This window comes from Elephantulus edwardii, unplaced genomic scaffold (genome assembly GCF_000299155.1).
Source record: "Elephantulus edwardii isolate Elephantulus edwardi_28Jun2011 unplaced genomic scaffold, EleEdw1.0 scaffold00001, whole genome shotgun sequence".
Taxonomy (NCBI): Eukaryota; Metazoa; Chordata; class Mammalia; order Macroscelidea; family Macroscelididae; genus Elephantulus; species Elephantulus edwardii.
The window spans coordinates 21,512,749-21,521,286 of NW_006399751.1; positions in this window are offsets into that span (position 1 = coordinate 21,512,749).

The window sequence follows — 8,538 nt, forward strand, 5'->3', positions numbered from 1 at the left end:
ATTTTCATCTACATATGCCACAAATAGGTAAAATTTCATAACTAAGGGATTTTCTTTTTTTATTATTATTATTAAATTTTATTCGTTTTAATGAACATTTACAGGGATTTTGGGTTTTCATTCCTTCATTGCTGCACCATTCTCTCTACCCTCCTCCCCAGTTTGTTCTTCTTCCCCTCCATCCGAATGTCTGTTTTACACAGTGATCCTATGAAAAGCAGATCTGAACCACGTCCCAACCTGTACCATCCGTATCGTTTCTGTTATACTGGCTCCCATTGCTGCAGTCACCATGATAATCCAGCTCACTGAGGATCTTCTGCTTTTTTCACTGAACCTCCACTTTTCTAAGCATCGTGTTCTTTCCAGGGAATAACCTCTCCTAACAACATGCCCAAAAAGTATGTGAGATGAAGCTTCCCCGTCCTTGCCTCCAAGAAGCACTCTGGCTGCACTTTCTCCAAGACATATCTGTTTGCTCTTCTGGCAGTCCATAGGACCGTCAGCACTCTTGTCCAAAGGCATCAATCTTTCTTCTGTCATCTTTATTCCTTGTGATGCAAACTGTTAATGCACAGGGCTGCTAACCAAAAAGTTAGTGTTTTGAATCCATGCAAAGGTGCCTTGGCAGGAAGATCTAGTGCTCTATTTAAATAAAAAACAATCAGCCATGGAAAACCCCATGGAGCACAGTTCTGCTCTAACACATACGGACGGGGTCACCATGAGTCAGAATCCACTCAGTTGCAACTGGCTTTTTAATACATAGAAAGACCAATTAATTATAATTAGGCTCTTTCTTATCTCCATTTCTTATTATCCTCCAAAATATATTTTTCAGAAAGTGCATAAAAGGCTCATTTGCAAGAGAGTAATGATTTAGTCCTGTGCACTTTTAATTTGCATAATCCTCCTTCCTTCCCCCTTTTTGTCACGGTCTTTGATATTTTTTTTTCCAAATGACGTGGGTTGGGAGAAAGAATTAAGCATGCATCAAAGTTCTGATTCCTGTGTTCTCAGCTATTACATGAATCTTTAAGATTTTCTCTCCCATTTATTAAAAGTCAGTGACTCATCCAACTTTACACATAAATCCACATCAAAGTTAATTAGAATCTCAGTAGTCTAATGTTTGTCTCTTATTAATTCCTGGAAGCTGAAAGTCAGGCTCTGTACGTTATTGTGGAGGAAAAAAAAGAAAAAGAGAAAGCAGTAGAGCTGACCTGCTGGTGATTAAAGGGCGGTTGTTGGCTTGGGAGGTTGCAGGAGTGTGCCCAAGCCTCCCTGATGGCAGGAAGGGCCAGGCTTCTTCAGCAGCACCGCTGAGGTCGGGTCAGCCTCCTATGGAATGAAAAGTAGCCCTAATCCCCATGTGAAGGAGAAAGGAAGAAAGCATAAACAACGAAGAAAGCCCTCTTTGCTGACTTCTCTCTCTTCTCCATTGCCAGGAGAGACAGCCAGTTACTATCACAAATGATTGTCTCTTCTTCCTTTCTGAAAATCTTTAAAAATACATCTTGTGGAGTTTTGCATAACTTCTAGTGGAAGCAGGGAGGTAGGGCTGTGAGAAGTGCCAGAAGAAAGGAAGATAAAAGGTGCCAATGATTATGCAATCAGTCATTTTCCACTTGCTGTTCTCAACGTGAACCCAGACACAAGTGCAGGGACAGACTGGGGATTTGATCTCACACACATACTAGTAAGAAATAGGTAGCAACAGCCCAGCACCTAGGATTTTATTGTGTATCGATTTTGCTTCAGGAGGCTTGTGTGGAAATCACTTCACACAAAAAGAAAATTCATTTTCTACCAAAACTCTTCTGGAAATGTGTTCGAGAAATCTTCCAATGTATTTTCTCATTATAAAAAAAAAATTGCTTGCATGATTAACATTCTGAAGTCTATAGAAAACTGCTACAGAAAAGCCAAGAAATCCAAGCTTATACCACACGACAAGAAGCTTAAATCACTTGCAGATAAGGCCAGTTAGAGTTTTAGAGCATAATAAATTTATCTTACTTTAATGCATTTGAGACTACTTTTTATAAAGTTGCCTAAGTCTATGTTATGTAAGGAAATAATTAGAAGTTCCAAAAGACAAAAAAAATCAAAACACCACAACCTTAACACCAGCCAAAGTTAAAATTGCATGTAACTCATGCCGAAAGACTTGTGCAAGCCCATCAGCTCACTACATAGTACCCTTCTATCCAGATAGTTCCTGGGAGACCCTCCAACCCTCACCAGCCAGCATGGTTCCTTCACCTCCAAAAGCTCTCTCCTTTCCCGAGATCCAGCCAGCACTACAGAGCCAAGGACAGATTCTGGGAAGAGTCACTGTATTGTACTCAGGGCTTCCACCCACCTCCATGACTAAGGCTTTGTTCTGGGTCAAGTTCCCTATGCCAAGATTACTTCCTCAGGGTACTTTTCTCACACTTTCTCACCCACTTCCCTCCTCTTTAAACACATCTGTGGGCAGTCTCACCTGGGTGCCAGGCAGGAGAAGATGCCTCTGAGCCCTACCTAGGAGTTAGCCAAACTCGAGTTCTTTCCCCAGGATGCTCTTCTATCTGCAATCAACAAATAAACCAAGAAATCTTTAATCCTCACATGTGCTGCTAAGCTCAAGGTAGGGTGAACAGCAAGAGCAGGGAAGGTAACTAGCAGGATCAACAGCACTTTCAGTCCTACTAAGCATAGCCAGGTCCCTGGGTAGCCCAAATTGTTCACACCCTATTGCCAATGTGTCAGATTGCTAACTAAAAATGGGCTGTTAAAAACCACACAGTGATCTTTAAAAGTAAGATGAGGCAATCTAAAGCTTTGCAAAATTCAATGAGGGATCACCATGAGTCAGAATTGGTGGTGGGTTTGGTATAGGGCTTATCCTAAAGGATGACAGAAGAAGAATGCATGCCTTTGAGTTGTGGTGCTGGAGAAGAGTCTTGAACATACCATGGACTGCCAAGAGAATAAATAGGTCTGTCTTGGAAAGGGTGAAACCATGTTTCTCCTTGGAGGCTAGGATTTTAAAACTCCGTCTTACATATTTTGGACACATGGCTAGGAAGAACCCGTGCTTGGATAAAGATATCATGCTTGGAAGGGTAGAGGGACAGCGTAGGAGAGGAAGACCCCAGATGAGATGGGCTGATATGGTAACTGTAATGGGCAAGGGGATTAGGTGTGTCAGTGAAACTGGCTCAAGACAGGGCAGTGTTCAGAGCTTTTGTACACAGGGTTACTATGAGTTGCAGGCAACTCAATGGCACTCTTCTCCGTGGCAGCTGACACCAAAGCAGCAGCCCCAAGATGACTCCGGATCAAGAGGTGTTTCTCATCATTTGCGTTGCATGAATAAGAGATGGAGGTGAGCATAGGTGTCTCTGGTATAGTCCTTCTTCATAACATTCATAAACATTTTATAAGGTTCATACTGTCACAAAGAACAAATAAGACCAGACTTTCAGTTCACTACTTTACATAGTTAAAAGTTCATGTACTTGTGGAAAGCTCCTCTCATTTCAAGCCTTTGTTGGATCTTCTCTTTGAGACATGAAAAGAGTGTCTTCTTCCATTCTTTGATTCTTTCTTTCCTAAGTGCTGCATTTAAACTTCACCTTCACTTTTCAATGCTCTCCCTTATTGTACTCTTAAGGAACTATTTTTGTTTTGTATGAAACAAAATAATGCAAAATTCTGAAACATCTATGAAACAGTGCCTCACTATACTTTTAAAAGTAAGCATTTGTTTCTATATATGAAATACACATGTGTATAGATATAGACAAGTACTTACAGGGTGGGGGGTATTTTATAAAACAGAAGTCTTTTGATAATACGAATATCATCTAATGTGTAGTGTTAATGTTGTGTTGCTATTGTATACCGTAGGGTCGGACTGATCCATAGCTGACCCTCTGGCACGTTTTCACAGGCAGTTAATCTCATGGGAAGAGATGGCCCATCCTTCTCCCACGGAGCAGCTGGTGGCTTTGAACCGCATGCTTTCGGGATTGCAGTGCAGCGTCTTGCCACTAAGCCACCAGGTAGTGTTAATATATAATTTAAATCATGCAGTTGTTATTGTTGGGTGCTATCAAATCAGCTTTGATTCAAATGCAACAGAACAAAATCCTATCTGATCCTGTGCCTTCCTCACAATTCTCTGTGCTTAAGCCCATTGTTGCAATTACTGGGCCAACCCATCTTATTAAGAGTATTCCTTTTTTGTTGGCCATCTCTTCCAAGCACAATGTCTTATTTCAGGGATTTTCTCTCCTGCTAAAATACCCTAAGTATATAAATTAATCTCACCATGCTCACCTAAGGGGCATTCTGGCTGCATTTCTTTTGAAACAGATTTGTTTGTTCTTTTAGCAATCCATGATATATTCCGTATTCTTCACCAGTGCCACTATTCAAAGATGTTAAATGTTTTATGCAGGGGTAGGGTCTAAACTCCAGCCCTTTGCACAATTCATTATAATACTTTGTCTTCTTGTGCTACCCTTTGAAATCTTCTGTTCAGCTCCTTAACTTCCTGATTTCTTCCCCTTTGCTTCAGTTTCTGGACCTTCTAGTGGAATATTCAGAGTCTCTTTCCAATATCCATCCTGGTCATTTCTTCCTCATCTGTCTTTTGACCTTTTGCACTCTTCCTGGATGATATTCTTGATATCCTTCCACAGCTCATCTGGTCCTTCCTAATTAGTTGTCAAGGCCTCAAACCTTTTTCTGAGATGCTTTTAAAATTCAGGTGGGATAGACTCAAGGTCAAATTTTGGTTCTTGTGGATTTCATGTAGGTTTTTTTTTAAGCTTCAGTTTAAACTTGCATATGAGTAGTTGATGATATGTTCCACAATTAGCACCTAGCCTAGTTTTTATAGCTGATATTGAGCTTTTCCAACAATTATTTCCACAAATGTAGTCTGATTCCCATGCACACCATCAGATGAAGTCCATGTGTATAGTCTTCACTTGTGTTTCTCTTACAAAAGGTATTTAAAATTAATAAATCATTGATTGTACAAAATTCTATAATTTTATCTACAACTTCATTTTTTTCTTACTTCTGATCCTTCTTCTATGGTCCCAACTTTTTGTCATCCATCAATTAATGCATCTTGCTTGTATATTTGATCAATTTCTGACTACCAAAGTTTTTGCCTCTGGTTGTTGGTGCATACATTTGAATGACAGTTGCACTATCAGGTCTTCTTTGTATCTGTATGGATATTATCCTATCACTCAAAACATTGTATGTCAAGATGGATGTGGAAATGGTTTTCTCAACTATGAATGTGACCCCATTTTTCCTCACCTTTTCATTTCCAGCATAGCAGATCATATGATTGTCTGATTTTAAAGGTTCCATGCCAATCCATTTCATTTTGTCAGTGCCTAGTATGTCAATATTTATGCATCCCATTTATTCCTTAATAATATCCAATTTTCCTAAATGTATGCCTCTCACCTTCTACGTTCCATCACTAGTGTCTTCTTGCAACTGTTCCTCCTTCTTTGTGTTTTCCAACAAGAGGGCTGAGCATCCCATGGAACATCTGCTAGTCTACTCCAAGTGTATTCTATTGTGCATAGGATTTTAAAAATCCTTCTCCCTAGTCTGTCTTAATTAGGATGGTCAGATTTAGAGTATTAAAATGAATGTGAAAAGGGTTGGAGTTGGAAAATCAAAAGGGTTTAACTTTCTCAGCATTCCTTTGTTTTGTTTTTTAAGTGATTCATGTTTTTTTTATTATTAATTTCAATGAAAATTTACAGAGACATTGGATTTCCATTCATTCATTGTTGCACTTTTCTCCCTGCCCCCCTCCACGCCCCCTGTTTGTTCTTCTCTTTGAAAAGTAAAAGAAAAATTCTTTCATTGTTATACAATCCCTCCCCCCAGGTCCACTCCACTGTGCAGCCTTCCTTCTGGACTCCTATCATGACAATAATACCTAATCACATATCCCTTTTAAACAGTTTTCTGCCTCATATGTTTCAATGCAGTATACATTATTTATCCCATCTTTCTCAGTCTCCCCCAACCCCAATGTCAGTCCTGTTTTACAACAGTGGCACTATGCAGTATTTGTCCTTTTGTGATTGAGATTTTTCACTCAGCAAAATGTCTTCCAGGGTCACCCATTTTGAATAATATTTCATGAGTTCCCTGTTTTTCAAAACAGTGTAGTACTCCATTGTGTGAATATACCAGAGCTTCTCTATCCATTCATTTGCTGATGGACACTTAGGTTGTTTCCAACTCCTTGCTATTGTGAACAAAGCTGCGATAAACATGGGTGTGCATATATCTGCTTGGATGGCAGTTATGGTCTCTGTGGGGTATATTCCCAGTAGTGGAATTGCTGGGTCAAATGGTATCTCTATTTGCAACTTTTTGAGAAAGCGCCACACCACCTTCCACAGTGGTTGTGCCATTTTACACTTCCACCAACAGTGTTTAAGGGCTCCAGTTTCTCCATAACCTTGCCAGCATTTGTTGCTTGCTGTTCTGTTAAACTTTGCTATTCTGACTGGGGTGTTGTTTTGATCTTGGCATTTCTTAAGCTAAAAGAACTGCAGAACAGATTCAAGCCTTGAGTTGCAATACTTAAGCATACTATGGGCAGAATATTAAATGATGCAGGAAGCATTAAAAAAAGATGGGAGAAGTACACAGAGTCACTGTACCAAAAAGAATTGGCTGATATAGAAGAATTTAATAAAACAATATATGATCAAGAAGCAATAGAAAGAGGAAGTTCAAGCTGCACTAAAGAAATTGGAAGAAACAAGGCCCTTGGAATTGCTGGAATACCAATTGACATATTTCATCAAATAGATGCTGACCTAGAGTTGCCAATCACATTGTGCAAAAAAATCTGGAGGACAGCTGCATGGCCAACTGGCTGGAAGAAATCTCTATTTATTCCCATTCAAAAAAAAAAAAAGAAAGAAAAAGATGACTGACCAGAGTGTGGAAATTACCAAACAATATCACTAATATCACACACAAGCAAAATCCTCCTGAAGATTAACCAAAAACCACTGGAACAATACACTGACAGAGAACGACCAGAAATACAAATGGCATTTAAAAGGGGTCATGGCGCTAGAAATGTTATAGCCAATGTCAACAAAGAGTACCAGAAGAATGTCTAATTGTGAGGCTTTGAAACATTTTTTTAACTTTTTTTTAAATTTTATACTGGTTCATTTACAAAGTTCATATACATATACTGGATCTTTCCCATTTCCTTCGCCACTACCCCTCCTTCAACTCTTGAAATTGTGCAACCTTATGATTAACACACTTGTCCCCCACTTTTTCACATCATCAGCTCTCTGCTCCTCGTCTCCCCTCCTTGAATCCTTATACTCATTCTACAATAATGGTCTCGTATATTATTTGTCCTTATTGATTATACAAAGGCATTTGATTATGTAGGTCACAACAAATTGTAGCTAACCTTGAGGAGAATGGGAATCCCAGAACACCTGATTGTGCTCATGCAAAACCTGTACTTGGACTAGGAGGCAGTCCTTAGAACAGAGCAAGGGAGCAATGCGTGGGCTTGTACAATGGTACAATCACTCTGGAAGGCAGTTTGTCGCTTCCTCAAAAAGCAGAACATAAAAATTCCATATGGGCCTTCAGTCATGGGAACTGTTGGCCCCCTGTTTTTCACACACTCTGTTCTATATCATTCCTGGTAGTCTGGCTCATTATTAATAATTATAAAAATACTTTACCCTCGGTCTGCAACATTCTGGAGCCCGAAGCTTGGGACAAGGTGGTGGTTTTTCTTTGGATAAGGTGGTGGTCTCTCTTTCTTTCTCTTTTTTGAGCAGACACCAGGAACCAAAAGGGAATTCGCTCAGGGTAAGTGAAACTTCAGGAAATTAAAAACAGGGTCATGAGAGAATCTTCACTCCTTGGAAGTTAAGGATAGAATTAGAAAAAATTTCATGAGGATTCTCTCACCACTTAAAGGACAAATTTAAGGGAAGAAAATTATTTCATGGGGAATATACCCCACCCTCTGAAAACATATTAAAAATTCAGAGGTAGAATTGATAAGAAAAAGTCATGGGGGACGCCCCATCCTCTGAAGCTCAATATATTTCTCTCATAAAGAATTACTTAAGACCTTAGGGGTAAAAGTAAGAGAAAAGTAATTTTTGCAGTTGTTTCAGTAGGTATAGTGACAGTACGGATTAAAGCCAGCAGGTAGAGCATAGTCAAATTTTAAAACTTGGTATAATGTTATGAGAGATTTATGAATAGCACATAAAGAACAAATTCCTATTGAATCTTAGCTAGTATGGACTTTAATAAGAATAGTAACTGTTTGTGTTGATTGTTTTAAGTTTGTTATCGTTGTTTGTTGTCTTATTAGGTTTAATGTAATAATAGTACTTTGAGCTCATACAATTTGATAATTTCAGTGAAATATGAAAAGTAAGAGAATGAAGCTAACTTAAGAGAAAAATCTTGATTTGGAAGATGAAGTAAGCAAAGAAT